This window comes from Hydra vulgaris, chromosome 10 (genome assembly GCF_038396675.1).
Source record: "Hydra vulgaris chromosome 10, alternate assembly HydraT2T_AEP".
In the NCBI taxonomy this organism is placed as follows: Eukaryota; Metazoa; Cnidaria; class Hydrozoa; order Anthoathecata; family Hydridae; genus Hydra; species Hydra vulgaris.
In genome coordinates this window covers 31398503-31416200 of record NC_088929.1, presented here as the reverse complement: position 1 = coordinate 31416200, position 17698 = coordinate 31398503, and the positions used below count along the sequence as shown (strand labels likewise).

The 17698-nt window shown below is 27.7% G+C and overlaps 1 protein-coding gene across 3 annotated transcripts in view; it reads right to left on the bottom strand.

Moving 5' to 3' along the window:
- The window catches only part of LOC100210854 (protein phosphatase 1H), a 63427-nt gene extending 46038 nt beyond the window's left edge, over positions 1-17389 (bottom strand). Inside the window, exon 1 of one of the 3 annotated variants that reach the window (XM_065807782.1) lies at positions 17238-17389. The gene's annotated coding sequence lies outside the window, so the exon portion shown is untranslated. Of the gene's footprint in view, positions 1-17113 lie in introns of all 3 variants that reach the window. The other 2 variants (XM_065807780.1, XM_065807781.1) reach the window with 2 other exon arrangements.
- Positions 17390-17698: the final 309 nt, after the last annotated feature.

The window sequence follows — 17698 nt, the reverse complement described above, 5'->3', positions numbered from 1 at the left end:
AAGTCAGAATTCCTATTTCTTAAACACGCGAAAATGTTCAAAACTGCCCCAACCTGAGGTAGCTTTGAACACACCTGGGGTAGCTTTGAATTATCTCTGGCAAATGGAAATAACTAGAGATTACTTTTTTTTTTTTGTTTAAATAGAGCATTGATTTACTTTTAAATTTCTTTAAGTTTTGGTTTCTAATAGTAAAAATATATATATTTTTAATCAATCTAATCTTATTATCACTCTAGAGAGTTGATCAAACAAAGTTATATAAAGCTGTTTAAGCTGGAAATAGAAGCAGCTTAAAAAAAAGAAGCTAAAAAAACGAACTAAACTTTAAACTAAAAAAAAACCAATTATACCAGTAATGGATAAAGTTTAAGTTTCTATCAGTAACAATAGATAAAACAAGGGTTATGTTAAAATATTAAAGCATCCACTGATCTAATTTAAATCTTACACTTCAAAAAAACAAATGTTTGTGTTAGTACTTTGTTTAATATGGTATTGTATTATAGAACATTTAAAAAACACTAAGAATGTAATAAAGAATATATATATATATATATATGTATATATATATATATATATATATATATATATATATATATATATATATATATATATATATATATATATATATATATATATATATATATATATATATATATATATATAATAAACCTCAAATAATTTTTGAAAGAATCTTTACAAACAACAAAATCTAAACTTTGAAAAAAAAACTATGTAAAAAATCAAAATAATTAAAAGTTAAGATAACTCAACATAAATTAAAGTGTTTTTTGTATTAGCTTGGCTTTTGAGGATCTAATTTTGTAAGTTTCTTGTTTTTCAATTCCTAATGATGTTTCAAGTCTTGCCTTGCGTAAAAGATAATATTTTTTAATTTTCTTCTCTTTCTGGGGTGTCAGTAAGAATCTTAGATTTCCCACTTTTTCTGCATTTATTAGTTTTTTTATGAGGTAGAGCTTTTGGATATGGTCTTACTGATTCAGGTGGTATTGTGTGCTGTGATTGTAAGGCATTGCTTGTAATTTTTTGCTCATCATCCTTATAATCAATCATACAATCTTGTTTTTGCATAATATGCCTTCAGGTGTAATAGGAATTTGATGTGAATTATCAAAGGTAGCTATACTAAATGTTTCTATCAGAGGGCGATTAGTTACTTCAGCACTTTGAAAGTTGTTATTGCAGAAAACAAGTCGTGAAAAAGGATATATATGTGCAATATATGTCGTAGTATATGCTGGTGTCACCATGCCAACTAAATCATGTATTGTTATTGTTTTTCCTGGATTGCATACAAGCCAATCATTCTGAGAGTTTTTGCTTGAAAGGACTATTAACTGCTACATCTAAAGGTTACAATCTATAAGTGCAGTGAGGAGGAAATGTTAAAACTACCATTCCGTTTTCACAACAATAATTAATGGCATCTAATGTACAATGGCTTTCATGATTATCCATTAAGAGTAAAACAGGATCCTCTTTTGAACATCTGAGTAGTTTTTTTATATGTTCTAGAACCTTTAAACTTGTTGAACAAGACAAACTTGTATTTTCAGGTTTTTTAAGTGAAAGCTCTTGGTGACGTTTCATGAAACCCTTCAACCACTCTATACCAGCTTGTTTATTTTCTATCCATTTACTTAAACATTTGCAAAGTTTCATAGCATAATGAAATGCTAATTCTCTTGCTTGTTTATATGTTAAGCCATAATTTATTTTAGAGCTTTTTATTAGGTAGTCTCTCAACATTATTTCCTCATCTTTGTTAAATACTTGTGCAACAGTATATTTAGTTGTCAAACCAAGCTTGGTCTTATATAAATTTTTATACTTCTTTATTCTGTAATGTAAAGTATTGCGTTTTATATTATAAGTTTTAGCAGCTTCGCTAGGCCTCATTAATTCATTTACAACTTGGAGAACAGCATTATCAATATCTTTCTCTGTGACTTCTGTCACTCTCTTTTTTTTATAATTTTGAACCATTTTTAATATTAGACAATCAAAATTCAGGCCGTTATAATCATGCAATACAGTGCGAGAAGTTAAAACGATTTAAAAGTGCCTCATTCGTTTTATTTAAAACTGGCCCAACAGTATTTTAAATAATAAACAATGATTTTTTCAAACAAAATTATCTCAATTATTGATATTTTCTGCTTAATTGTAAATGTTATGAGTTATTCTATTTTGTAAATAACATTAAACATCTCACAAGTAAGAAACGTGGTCAGGAAAATCGTACAACTTTACATCGAAATGTTTACGATTTGTCCTCAAAAACAAATCAATCAAATATTTTATCCAGTTTAAGCAAAATGTCAGGAAAAACAGGTGACAGGTGCGTTGATAAATATTATCTTCACAAAACATCTAGTTTTATTAAGCTTAAATACAAAAACGCTTCAAAAATGCATTTTTTCAAACCTGCCCCCCTCTCCCCTACTGTAAAAGAGAAAAATGAGGAAAGCTCCTTGGTAACTACACATTGCAGAAGTCTTCCTCCAATGAGATATACCTCTCTTAGGACTAACAGGGATTGCCAACCAGGAACCTCAGGTACATCCTTCAACATAAGTTCAGCTCCACTGAGAACTAATAAGTGTAAAAGAATAATCTACATACTTCAGCATCCATGTTTGCACCAAACAGGTAATACTTTTAGATTTAACTAAAATAATGAATTGGAAAAGCTTTTTTTAGGTGAAAAACTTTTGAAACAAATATGTAAAGACTTTTATATATGTTTAGACTACCCACACTGGGAGAAGTTTGTCATCAAATATATTGGCTCAGGTCAAGTAAGAATAATCAAAACGCAAAACTATTCTGACAAGCAAGCAAAGACAGAAGATATTGAGTTCCTAAAGAGAGCATTTAAAGGTGAAATGGTTAAGTTTGACACTTTCAGAGGTGAAATGGTTAAACTTGACACTGGGAAAAATAAATCTTATCAAGAAAAAATGATAGACGGTGAAAAATGAATGTTAGATATGATAGAAAGTATGCATAGAGAAGAACAACATAAAAAAGAAAAACAAGAAATGTCAAAGAAAAAAGCTATAGAGGACATAGAAAGGATGAAAGGTTTTGAGATAGAATTATCTTCAAGTGGTACGAGTGCCACTGATAATGACAGTGAATTTGAGCCTTGCCAAAAAAAAAAGATCAGTGAAGATAGAGTTTACATGGAGCTTTCAATGAATGATGTTCTTGACAAGTGGGTTCCTTTCTTGACTAGGTACAAGGTCAGTGTTCGAGTTGAAACTTCACTTGTGTCCTCAATTTCAAGATTGGTGGTGTTGATCTAAATAAATTGCCAGTATCAAAGAGTAGTCTATGTAGAAACAAAAAGATTGCAATTGAAAATGAAGCTAGAATAGTGAGAGAAGAAAATCTGGACAAAGCTCGAGGTTTCAAGGTCGTCATTCATTTTGATACAAAACTGGTCAAACACTATCAAACTGACCAAAAAATGTCTGAAACTGTAGAAAGGCTTGCTCTCAGTATATCATTCCCCCAGGTCAATGAACCCTTAGATTTTCTGCTAGGAGTTCTAGAAATTGAGTCATCTAAAGGGCAGGATCAAGCTATAGCTATTCAGAACATATTAAAGTATTATAAGCTCACTGACCAGTTCATTGGTTGTAGTACAGATACAACAGCCTCTAATACTGGAAAATACAAGGGGGCAATTAAGTTCTTGGTGGATCATGTGCTTAAAAGACCTGTGCTTTGGCTGATCTGTAGGTAAATAAAATTTTGATAACATATTTTAAAAGTTTGTTGCACTAAACTGTAGCAAAACTATTACATTTTGTATCTTTTGAAAATTGATCTTTAAAGGCACCATATATCTGAAAGGCATATTTTCCATGCAATGGATTATATTCAAGGCTCAACAAAATCTTCATCACATGCAATATATAAAAATTTTCAAAAAATCTGGCAAGAAATAAGAAAAAGGGCAAATAATGCTGTCAGTTGCTGTTTTTCAATTATGGAAGAGAGGAGTATGTAGTAGGAACTGATTTTCATAGAAGGGTATTAGATACTAAGAATTTGTGCATAACAGCCCTAAAACAAGATTGCTTTCAAAGGGGAGATTAGCTCACCAAAGTAAATGACTATTAGCTCACAAAGAGCAAAGTTCTTTGTGAGCTAATAGTCATTTACTTTGGTGAGCTAATAGTCATTTACCTTGGTGGCCATGCACCTGGTTTCCAGTTCAAACAACCAGGTGCCCACCATCAAGCAAGGTTCATGGCTGATTGCCTATACTTGCTTACAATGCAGCTGACTTCAAAGATTAATTTAAAGTTGAATAATAGTGAGAAAGATATGCTCGAACTGTCAACTGACTTTACTGTCACATTTTATGGAGCATACTTTTTAAAGTCTCCTCTGGCAGCCCAGGCTCTATCACATGATTTGGATGCTTTTAAGCTAGCTTATGAAATGATGAGCAATAAGCTTTATATATCTAAGTATGATCCCCTGGGAAAGCTGCTCCATGCAAGCCGGTCAGTCATAGTTGGTACCTGACCGCACAGCTAGTTATTCTTTCAATAGCAAATAAACATTTAGAACTGAAGGAAAGAGCTGGACTAGCTCAGAAGCTTTATTTTCAGAACAAAAATAACTGAAAAATGGACAATTTTCTTCTATTCAATTCATAAATTAGGGGCAGTGTAAGGGGGGGGAGGGGGCAAATAATTCCACGGAACCTCGCATAAGAAAATACCTTTTTTTGGTCAGGTTAAAAGTGAGACACCCTAATATATATGTATAAACTATGTTAGTGTATTCTACAAACAGAGTGCTCAATGTTCTAAAAGAACAGAGCAATAATAAATTAGTAAAAACACTTATCTAATTTTTGATTTCTTCTACACTGTGTTTCACCATCAGCAGGTTCATCAGGAAGATTCTTCCTGATGAACCTGCTGATGAACCTTCCTGATAAACCTGATGATAACCTGATATATATATATATATATATATATATATATATATATATATATATATATATATATATATATATATATATATCAATTATATATATATATATATATATATATATATATATATATATATATATATATATATCAATTATATATATATATATATATATATATATATATATATATATATATATATCTGGTTATCAGCAGGTATCAAATGAGTGCAATTGGAAAAATTGTGGCAAAATTTAATGAAACTGGATCAGTGATAGATGTGAAAACATCAAGTACGCGAGAATGTGGCCAAGAATCCAGGCACCTCAATTCTTCATCATGCACAAGAATTGAACCTCTCAACAACAACATTACATTAATTTTGACAAAAGATTTGTGTAGCCACGCTTACAAACTTCAATTAACTCAAGAACTGAAGCCTGATGACCATTTGAAGCACCGTACAATCGTCAATTAAGTACAAGAGCAAAGGCAAGTCAATCCTGCTTTTTCACAAAAAATCATCTTTAGCGATGAAGCCCATTTTCATCTTTCCGGATTCATTAATAAACAAAATTGTTGCATTTGGGCTGATGAAAATCCAAAGAAAATTGTTGAAAAGCCACTTCATGCACAAAAGGTCACGGTATGGTGTGCAATGTCTGCTAACGGAATTATTGGGCCATATCTCTTCGAAAATGATGCCGGGAATTCTGTAACTGTGACAGGCCAGCAATACCGTGCCATGATTACCAACTTTTTATGGCCTGCATTGAATGATGTGGATTATGAAGATCTGTGGTTCCAACAGGACAGAGCCACTTGTCACACAGCCAATGCAACAATGGCTTTACTGAATGAGAAGTTCTCTGGTCACACAATCTCTCAAAACAGTGAAGCGAATTGGCCACCAAGATTATGCAACTTGACGCCTTTAGATTTCTTCCTTTGGGGACATTTCAAAAATAAAGTCTATGCCAACAAGCCAACGACAGTTCAAGAGCTAAAGAATAAGATAAGGCATATTCCTGATATTAACGACCAGAAAAGTCATTGAAAATTTTGACCACCGGGTGGATGTGTGTCATAAAAGCCGTGGCGGGCATTTGGCCGATATCATTTTTCACAAATAATTGCCACGAATCAGACTACATTATCCAAAAAAGAAATCAATAAATTTTCATCAATAACACTGTATGTATATATATATATATATATATATATATATATATATATATATATATATATATATATATATATATATATATATATATATATGTATATATTTATATATATATATATATATATATATATATATATATATATGTATATATTTATATATATATATATATATATATATATGTATATATATATATATATATATATATATATATATATATATATATATATATATATATATATATATATATATATATATACACACACACATATATACCTATATATACATACATATTATATATACATATATATGTACATATATATATATATATATATATATAGGACTATTGTAATTGAAATTGTAAAAATTAAATACAATTACATATTACAATACAATATTGTATTGTAATATTACAGAAACAATAAAAAAAATTTATTTTGGTATTGTATTGCTGTGATGAAAAACAATTACAATAAGTATTCTATTGTTTTTTTTCTAACAATACAATAAAATTCGAAAACTATTGTATTTTATTGTTTTAATGAAATAAAATTACAATAACTATTGTATTGTTTCGATGAAAACAATTACTATAACTATTGTAGTGTATTACTTTACATTAAAGTAGAAAAGTTAACGTATTTTAACGTATTTATATTCATCACTGACGAACTTACTATTATTTTTGCTATTTTTTATTTACGGATTTGCAATACATCGCAAATTTTATTTTTTACATATTTAGATTTTGCATCACCTAACTTATTATGTATTTCTAAGCTTTAAATAGCCGCAAAACATTGCCTGTCTGATGATAGCCTTACTATTATGAAAAATATTATTCATAAATTATTTTATTCAGCCCTTTTATTTTTTCCTCTTGATTTTAATGCTGCAAAGGAACTTAAAATATATATGAAAATTAACTTTAGTAACACAAACAGTTAAACATGATAATTCTTCTTAAGTAAAAATGTTAATGTATTTTATTACAATAACAATATATTGTTATTGAATTACAAAGACGAATTACAATAAAATATTTATTGTTATTGTTGTGGGTCCTTACAATACATTTTTTTTCAGATATTGTTATTGTTTTAAAAAGATGAATTGCAATACAATATTTATTGTTATTGTATTACATAATTACAATAAATCACAAGTATTGTTATTGTTTCTAAATTAAGTTAATACAATAACAATAATTATTGTTACTGTTATTGTTTTCATTACAATTACAATAGTCCTAACCCTATATATACATATATATATATACATATATATATATACATATATATATATATATACATATATATATACATATATATATATATATATATATACATATATATATATATATATATATATATATATATATATATACATATATATATATATATATATATATATATATATATATATATATATATATATATATATATATTTCAATTTTAAATAACATTTTTAGATAACCATTTTTTAGATAACCTTTTTTAGATAATCATTTTTTAAATAACCATTTCAATTTTAAATAACTTTTTTATTTTAACAGTAATATGCATGAAATTTTAGTATCATAAAGTCAAGGCGATGGAAATTGATTTTCTATCACAAATTTAATTTTATTTTCATCACAAATTTACTTTTAGTAAGCTTTAGAAACTTTATCATTAAGTGTGAAAAATAACATCCTGCATATGCTTTCCATTTTCTGCTTCACAAATTGCAGCTCTTTTGATTACCTCTGCCATACCCTTTTCCATAGTTTCTAGGCTTATTTCTCTTATTTTACTAGTGATGTTTTCCTTTAGCTCCATGAAAGATTTAGGCTCGTTGGCATAAACCTTTTCTTTTTTTTTCTTTTTTTTGTTATTTCACCTCCCCAAGGCCCAGAAGGCCACTACAGATGAGGAGGCTACTTAATTGTGGTTATAACCCTCTCTCAACTCTATAACTCCGAAACACGAACCTTGACGAACAAGGCCGCTGCGCGGAGAAACAAGTTGAGCGCGGTAATACCAGGGACATGGTGGGGATCGAACTCAGAACCTCTCGCTTATGAAGCGAGCGCTCTACCACTACCGCATATTTTCCTTTAGATATCCCCACAAGAAAAAGTCTGGGCTAGTGGAGAACGAGATTGACATTACCAAATCCAGAAATAATTCTTCCATTAAAACGTTGCTGGAGTAATTGCATGCTTTTTCTTGCAGTATGAACTGTGGCTTTATCCTGCTGGAACCACATTCCAACTCGATTTTCAATTGCTGGCCATAAGAAATTTTGAAGCATCGCTCTGTACCTCTCTCCTGTCACAGTCACGGCATTTCCATCATCATCTTCAAAAAAGTATGACCCAATAATTTCATTTGAAGTTATTGCGCACCATACAGTGCACTTATACAGCGCACAGTGAAGTTCTCTCTAATGCACAGCTCTTGGGTTTTCTGTTGCCCAAAAGCAACAACTTTGTTTATTGACGAACCCATTTAGGTGGAAGTGGGCTTCATCAGACATGATTAGTTTATCCAAAAAATTTGGTTCATTTTCAGCTAGTTCTCGTAATCGAACGGCATACTGTAGTCTAGGCTGAAAGTCCTGTCTTCAAGATTTTCACGTATCCTTTCTTTGTTTTCATCCATACAAACAGCTTTAGGTCTTCCAGAACATGGAAGATCACTTACAGCTCCTTGATCTTCAAATCTTTTAATCATGCTCTTAATTGCATTCCTACTAGGAGCATCTCTCACATTGAAATGCCTTTGATAAACTCTTTGGGTTTGAATTATTGAGCCTTGATTTTGATAGTAAAATTTTACAATTTGTGTACATTGGACGACACTGAATTTCTCCATAATTAATTTCCAGGGTCTGAAAAAAATAAAAAATATAAGAAATAAAAAAGATATTAAAAAATAAAAAGGGTCAGTGACTTTTGGCCCATCCTGTATATACATAAATTATGTATGTATATATATATATATATATATATATATATATATATATATATATATATATATACATACTAATTCTATTAGTATATACTAATTCTATTAGTAATATACCAGCTAATTCTATTTATGAAGTGCCTCCAAAAATGTATCTCAAAGTGACCATTAATCGTTCACTAGCTCCGATTGTTTCACGCCTGAGAGAAGATTTTGTAATCCCTGCTGCAATTAAGCTTAACAAATGTTCGTACTTTGACAAAGTCCTATAAAGTTTTTGTAGGTGTCATTCCAAAAAAAATAAAAAAGTATTCGTGATTAAAAAGTTGCATATCTTTTATAAATAAACTGAATGCTCCTTTTGTTTTTCTTTCTCTAAATAATTTTCTGACCCACATATTTTTTTTATACTTTTCCTTTTTTTTGATTTTTAAATAATACAGTAACAACAAATATAAAGTTTTCCTGCTTAGAATCAATAACGCCGCCATTTTTTTTATTTAACTATCATTATTTAAAAACGAACGTTTAATTGGAAATGAATAAATCCTAACCATCCTGTACGAATTACTGTTTTTTCCCATTCTTTTCCCTTTCCTGTAGCAAAACGGATGAGTGAAAAATATATATATATATATATATATCTAAAAGGAAAAGCAAGTTTATCCTTGACTAATCACAAGAATATTTACTTGAGCCTAATTGTTTTTGTAAAGTTGTTATCCCTTGATAATCTGAAACGTTGCTTCGCCATTCTCCAGCTTGCAAGCCAGAAGATGTTTTGCAATTTACAAATCTTAAAGAGCAATATTGATTCAAAGGTTCAAACAAACAAAGATGCATAAGGTAGTTATGCAGAGCAGTTGCAGCTTTAGTAACATAAATAACAGTTTTTTCGTTTGCAATAATTGGTTTGCGAAAAATTCAGCATCTTGCTGCCAGAATCCCAAAAGTATTTTCTATTACTCTACATGCACGTGACAATCTATAATTACGTGTTCTTACTTTTAAAGACAATATTTCCTTAGGATATGGTTTCATTAAATAGTTTTTAAGAGGAAATGCCTCATCTCCAATAAGAACTTAAGGCAGTTTTACGTTTGAACCATTTGGCTTTTTAGGTTCTGGGATATGCAATAAGTTTGATTCAAAAGCAATTCCGATTTTACTATTTTTGAATACGCCATTGTCACTGTTTCTACCAGTATCACCAAAGTCAATAAGTGTGAATTCAGAGTTTGCATTGCAAATAGCCATCAAAACAATTGAGTGAGTTTTTTTGTAATTAAAGTAGAATGACCCTGATCTTGAACGGGCTTGCACAACAATGTTTCCCATCAATAGCCCCAAGGCAATTGGAGAAGTTCTATTTCTTCTCAAACTCATTTGCTATAGTTTTCCATTCATTTTCGCTTTTTGGATAGCTAATATATTCTTTAGCCAGCAAAATAGTCCATATAGCAATACAGATTTCATTTATTATTCTTCCTACCAAAGTTGGACTTATTCAAAACATACCAGCTAATTCTATTTATGAAGTGCCTCCAAAAATGTATCTCAAAGTGACCATTAATCGTTCACTAGCTCCGATTGTTTCACGCCTGAGAGAAGATTTTGTAATCCCTGCTGCAATTAAGCTTAACAAATGTTCGTACTTTGACAAAGTCCTATAAAGTTTTTGTAGGTGTCATTCCAAAAAAAATAAAAAAGTATTTGTGATTAAAAAGTTGCATATCTTTTATAAATAAACTGAATGCTCCTTTTGTTTTTCTTTCTCTAAATAATTTTCTGACCCACATATTTTTTTTATACTTTTCCTTTTTTTTGATTTTTAAATAATACAGTAACAACAAATATAAAGTTTTCCTGCTTAGAATCAATAACGCCGCCATTTTTTTTATTTAACTATCATTATTTAAAAACGAACGTTTAATTGGAAATGAATAAATCCTAACCATCCTGTACGAATTACTGTTTTTTTCCCATTCTTTTCCCTTTCCTGTAGCAAAACGGATGAGTGAAAACTGACCTTTATATTGTTTATCTATATTGTTAATTTATATTGTTAAATTATACCTTATCTATATTGTTAATTTATATTGTAAATAAAAACTAGAAATTTGATATTATATTTCAAATGAGGACAGCTATTTTGACTAAACTTTCAATACCATGTCATTGTTCAGTCGCTATACACAGCGTGGAAATTAAGAAATAGAAGGCAAGTGGTTAATGGGACTGGCTAACACATGGAATTGACTGTTTTTGAGGAAATTTGTTTTTTAAATTTAAGCAATTTTTCTTTGGATGATCAAAGCTTTTTTTTTTTTTCTTTGTTTAAATTTTTGTCTTACTAATAGTTCTTCTTGAATGAACTTTTTATAAATACAAAAATAACTTCAAAATTAACGAAATTATATTCATTTAAAAAAAATAATTTTAAATAAAATTAACACATTTTCAAAATGGAAACTCAATAATAACTAGAGTTTTTATTAACTGCTATTGTTAATAGTTTAAAACAACTCTCACGCACACAGATTTTCATTCAATTATTACCTGCTATTGTTAATAGTTTAAAACAACTCTCACGCACACAGATTTTCATTCAATTAAAAATGTTTAACTAAAGGAAGTTTGATAACATCCAAGTAATTTGAGATTGAATTTTTTTTTTAAATATCAAAAAAATTTTATAAACAAAAAAAAGCATGGCAGAGAAAATGTTCTTTTTTTCATGCAACAATTTTAAATAATAATAAAATAAGAACTTTGATCTTTAAAGTCAACAATGTTAAAGAAGATAAATGATTGTACATTTTAAATTACTGTTTATTAAAACAAACATCAAAAAGTTTGTGATAACCTTTTGATAACTTTGATAATTTATGAAACACTACTATAAAAAATTACTGTTACATAAAAATAAGACTTTTACTAAATATATATTTTTTTAAGAATCTTATTATAGAAAAAAAGTGCTAATACATAATTAGTAATTTTAAATTTATCTATAAATAATTCATTCATTTATTGCATTTTGCGACAAAACTTACGAGAAAATAAATAAAAGATTTAAAGGAAAAAAACAAAGTGACAAAGTACAGTTAAAAGAAAAAATGTTCTTATTTAAAAACAGCAATTTTTATATAATATATGTTATACTATTATTAAAATGATATATTAAAAATTATTATAAAAATAATAATAAAATCATTTATGAAAAAAGGATTTTAACTAGGAGTGTTTGATTTTGCTTTCCTTCCGAGAACGTGAAATTTTTTAACTAATCTATTTTTTTATGATGAAAAATAAATTATTTCATTTATCCACGTTTATTTGCCATAAAAAAAAGTTAATTTTAATGAGTTTCCAACTTTCCAGGAAGTGGAAATTGATTGAATTCAATCTATTTCCGATTTCCAGAAAGTGGAAAGTATTTAAAAATTAATCACTTTCTTTAAGTTTTTACAGGATATAAGTAATATAATATTACTATTAATTAAATTCAATCTTACTTCCTGACTCTTTCCAATCACTTTCCATTGGAAAGTCATTTTAAAAAATTAATTAATTCTTATCTATTTTATCAATTTCCAACCACCCAAAGCTTATAAAGACCTGTCTTAGTTTATTAATTTCAAAAATCAAAAAAAATTTTAATGTAAAATTAAGAAAGACAACCGTCTCTATTATTTGTTAAATTCGCTTGCTTGATTACGCAAAGACATAATCACAAAGACATTCACAAAGACATTATACATAAGTATCTCCATTATACTTTTAACTGAACTAAAACAATCACAACAAAGTTGATCAAAACAATCACAACAAAGTTGATCAAAACAATCACAACAAAATCATGAACAAAGACGTAAAGACACAAAGACATTATACATAAGCATCTCTATTATACTTTTAACTGAACTATTTGCGCACTTATATTGGAACAATGCGACTCATCCTAGCTAAAAAATCATAAAGGATCTATAGGATTTTGGTACAAAACAAAAACAAACAAAAAACTTTGATAACTATGAACACTTTTTAACTTTTGAGTTTTAATTTAATGGGGTTGAAAAAGGAATTTTTTTTTTTCCAAATTTTTATAGGATCCTATAGAACTTTTTTTTAAACTATTTTCTCTTCCTAAATCGAATCCTAAATAAATATATTTCAGACACCTAACGAACTGTGATCTCACTTCCTATAATTTATTTGAGTAATAGAATATAATGGAATTTCTTTTTAATGCGTTTAAGCAACCTTATTAAATTATCCTTGGTTGTAGGTAATTATTTTGCACACCAAAAATGGTAATGATTTCACAAGATAAATGTTTACTAGGAGAAATAAACTTTTATAGAAAGGAGGCTTCTCTAAATCCTTTAAGTCAAATTTGGAAAAAAAAATCATCAGGTTTCTTTATGTTAGCTAGTGTGGTTCGGAAGTATTGCATTATACAGGCTTGGACAGGAATGGCGTGCAATCAAGCGCTATCACTGACCACGCAAATGACTTTATTTTTTGACAACTTGACCACAACTGTAAAATTGTTTAGATTTGATTTTTAAACATTTTAGAAATGCGCTGAAAAAAGAAACGCTAGCTAAACTTAAACTAGGAAGAAGAAAAAAAAAATGAAAAATATAATTCCTTACAAAAAAGAAAGTATATAAGCACTAAAATAAAACTAAAAAAACACAAAGCAAAAATTACTTTTTATTAGGTTTTTAATTGCATTTACAGTAAATTACTTAAAAATTTATCTTTTGAAACATTTTATTGAAGTTGGAACAAAATTTATTTATATAGAAATAATGAAACTTTTGTGTTTCTACTTTTTGTTTACTATTTTAATAAAAGGTTCCTATTTAGAGTTTAATTAAAACATTTGTTTTTTGTCTTTTTTTTACTTTAATTATTTTATTAAGGATTCGGATCAAACGTTCCCTTTTCCATTGGTTTTTTGTTAAATTTTATCTAGAATTCAACACCTATGCCATAAAATATGAGACTAGTTTTAATTAGCAATAATTAGTAAGTTAGATAAAAAATTAGTACTTGGTATCAAATTAAAGCTCTATCTTTCCTTTTATCAAGTAGTATAAAAATTGCCTGATTATTAGAATTACCATGGCGGTTTTGATGTTTTAATAATTTAAATGCTATTAAAAAAATATTACGTTATGAACAATTTTTAATCATTGATCTTTTCTAAAGTTTTTATTTTACGAGAAGGCTTTAACCCTTTAGCGCCCACTAAAACTTAAAATTTTTAAAAAATTCAAAAAATTTCAAAAAGCAATTGTTTTAGGGCCAATTATGTCATTGTAGCATATCTGCTACAATGGGAATATGAGGAGTGAAATAATAAAAAAAGTTTTCTTAAATTAAAGGATTCTGTTTAAAGAATATAAAGCAATTAGAAAAATTAAACTTTGGTATTTATTTCATTTTACAAAGTCTCTAATCAAATAAAAAACATGTAAAGCATAACAATACTTTCATCCGATCATTGGATATTTAAAAAGACAATTTTGATGTGTTTTTATGCCTTGATTATCCAATTATATTAACCTGGCTATATCAGATCAACAAAAGTATGTTGTAAATATGCTACAAAAGTTGTTTTTGAGATTACTGTGTTGACAGGACGGCCATAAATGGTTTCTGAAGCTATGTAGCATATCTGCTACATGGGGCGCTAAAGGGTTAAATAAAATAAAAAATTATTTATAGTGAATGTTTAAATAAACACATTTTGTGTGAATTAATAAATGTTATACTTAAATTTTTTTTATGTAGACGTGTACTTTTAATGATAAATTTAAACGTTTGAAACTATTTTTCCATTTCTTTCTAAAAATCTTGTGAAAGATAATTTTTAAGTTCTTAAAATTATGAATAAGTTTAACTAAATCTTCAATTGCAATGAAATGATTTAATTGCTTTATATTTTTTGTGTCTATTTTTACAAAGAATTGTTTTTTTTTAAACAATTGATTTTTTGTTTTTTTTTACAACTCATTGAAAAATTAGTATTTATAAAATTTAAGAATAATATAATAACACTTTTTAATAGCTTCAATAAAATTTGCTTATTAGTTAAACAATCATTAGAAGTAATTTGTGAAAGTGTTTTGCATAACTTTAATAAAACGTTTCAAAAGATAAGTTTTAAAGTAATTTATTTTAAACGCTATTAAAAACGTAACAACATTTTTCGCTTTGAGTTTGAGTTTTGTATGTTTTATTTTAGTGCTTATATATTTTCTTTTTCATAAGGAACTGTTTTCTTTTTTCATTATTAATATTTTTTATATTTTCTGACTAGTTTAAGTTTAGCAAGCGTTTCTTTTTTCAGCGCATTTCTAAAATGCCTAAAAATCATCTAAACAGTCATGGTCAAGTTGTCAAAAAATAAAATCATTTGCATGGTTAGCAATAGCACTCAGTTGCACGCCATTCCTGTCCAAGCCTGGAGGTGGAAGAAGACTTACTTTACTTTGTCGAATAGAACACTGACTGGTAATAATATATACTATTCAAATGATCAAAATTTAACACCAGACATTGTTAAGTAACATGATGTTGCAAAATTTCATTTTTATTTTAACTAATTTATTTTATATATATATACATATATATATATATATATATATATATATATATATATATATATATATATATATATATATATATATATATATATATATATATATATATATATATATATATATATATATATATATAATATATCATATATATAGTGTTTATTTAACATATTACTATTTTTATAATGCAAGATTAGATTTTATATAATAAAAATTTTTTTAATAAAACAAAACGCAGATGCTAATGATACCGGTTGTGCAAAAAGTGTCTGATTAAGTTGATACAGATGCTGTCTATTAATCACTATATCACTATTAATTACTACATAAGTATGTGCCCGGCCAAACATGTGACTATTAGAGTCTATGTAAATCAAAAGGTAATAGCCTTTTACACTGAGATCTGATGATGAAACAGGTGAACTTAAATTTGTCAATTAACAAGTAGGTCTGATAAATTTTGAACAAGATAAAATTTAACAGATAAAAAGTTACTTCAAGACCATATATTCAAGACCATACTTCAAGACCATATATTTCATTATCTCACAATTTTAAGACCATAAAAGTCTTGAAATTTTAAGCCCATAAAAGTATTGAAATTTCAAGACCATAAAAGTATTGAATTTTCTTGCACTTCAATACTTTTACAAGATAAGATATAAGACCAAAGAAGAAGACCATAAATACTTTTACAAGATAAGATAAAAGACCATAGAAGAAGACCATAAATACTTTTACAAGATAAGACCATAAGTACTTTTACAACAAAAAAAACTGACGAGAACAAAGAGAAAAGTGATTGAATGAAAACAAATCCGCAAAAACAAATAATTAGAGGATTTAAAGTGAATTTTAAAAAGAATAGGTTAATTACTACATAATTAAATACCCAGGCCAAGCATGTGATTATTAGAGTCTTTGTAGATTAAAGAATAATAGCCTTTTGCACTGAGGCCTAAGATTAAACAGCCTATTTAAATTATTTAAAGACAAGTAATTCTGGTAAACTTTGAAAAATATAAAATTTAATAAATGAAAAATTTTTTCAAAACCACAAATGCTTTTAAAGGATAGATTGAAAAATATGGCATCACAAAATTTTTTTAAATTTATCTTTTAAAAGTATAATAAAAGCATTTATATACAATCTGGTTTTTTTGTTGAATATTTTTGATACATTAGCCATGTTTTTTTTTTTAAATATTAGAGAACTTGACTCATACACCAAGCACTCGGCTGTGCAGTTGTCTCATTCCTGCTAATTAATTTCAACGCGTTTGTTGAGAGCTCATTGGTCTAAACAAACGTAAAAATTAGAGATTATTTTCACAATATTATATAGAGAAAAAATCTCTAACATAACGTGATATATAGTAATACTATAGTATTGTATATAGTAATACTATATACTATTAGTATATATCAAGTTTCGTTTTAAAATTTATAGAATACAAAATAAAGATTTGAAATAAAAAAATTTTAAATAATTTAATGGCAAACATACCTGTAATCTAATTTCCTATGCTCTTAGTTATTTTAAATTGATTCCATTAAAGCATTTCTTTGCAATTGTATGCAGCAGTAGCATTAGCTTGATTATGCAGATTATTATGCAGTAAACTAGCGGCTATTATGAACCACGTGACTTTATAAAATTATCTATTTGTTGTTGTTATTATTGCTATAAATTGCTATGTAAATATATAAATTGCTATGTAAATTGCTATATAAAATGCTATTATGTTATAAATTGCTATTATTTACACTTTTGGCTCAAATGTACAAATGTCGTTGATGCCGGAAAATAACGATTTCGGTATTTTTCAGGCGAAAAAGGAAATGAAAATATATCAGTGCAAATTTTTAAGGGACCAAGAATCAACTCCATTTACCTCAAGGTTATAAAAATTCTTTCAGGTAAAAATGTGTGGTTATTGCGAATAACTTAAAATGTAATCAGTTTCC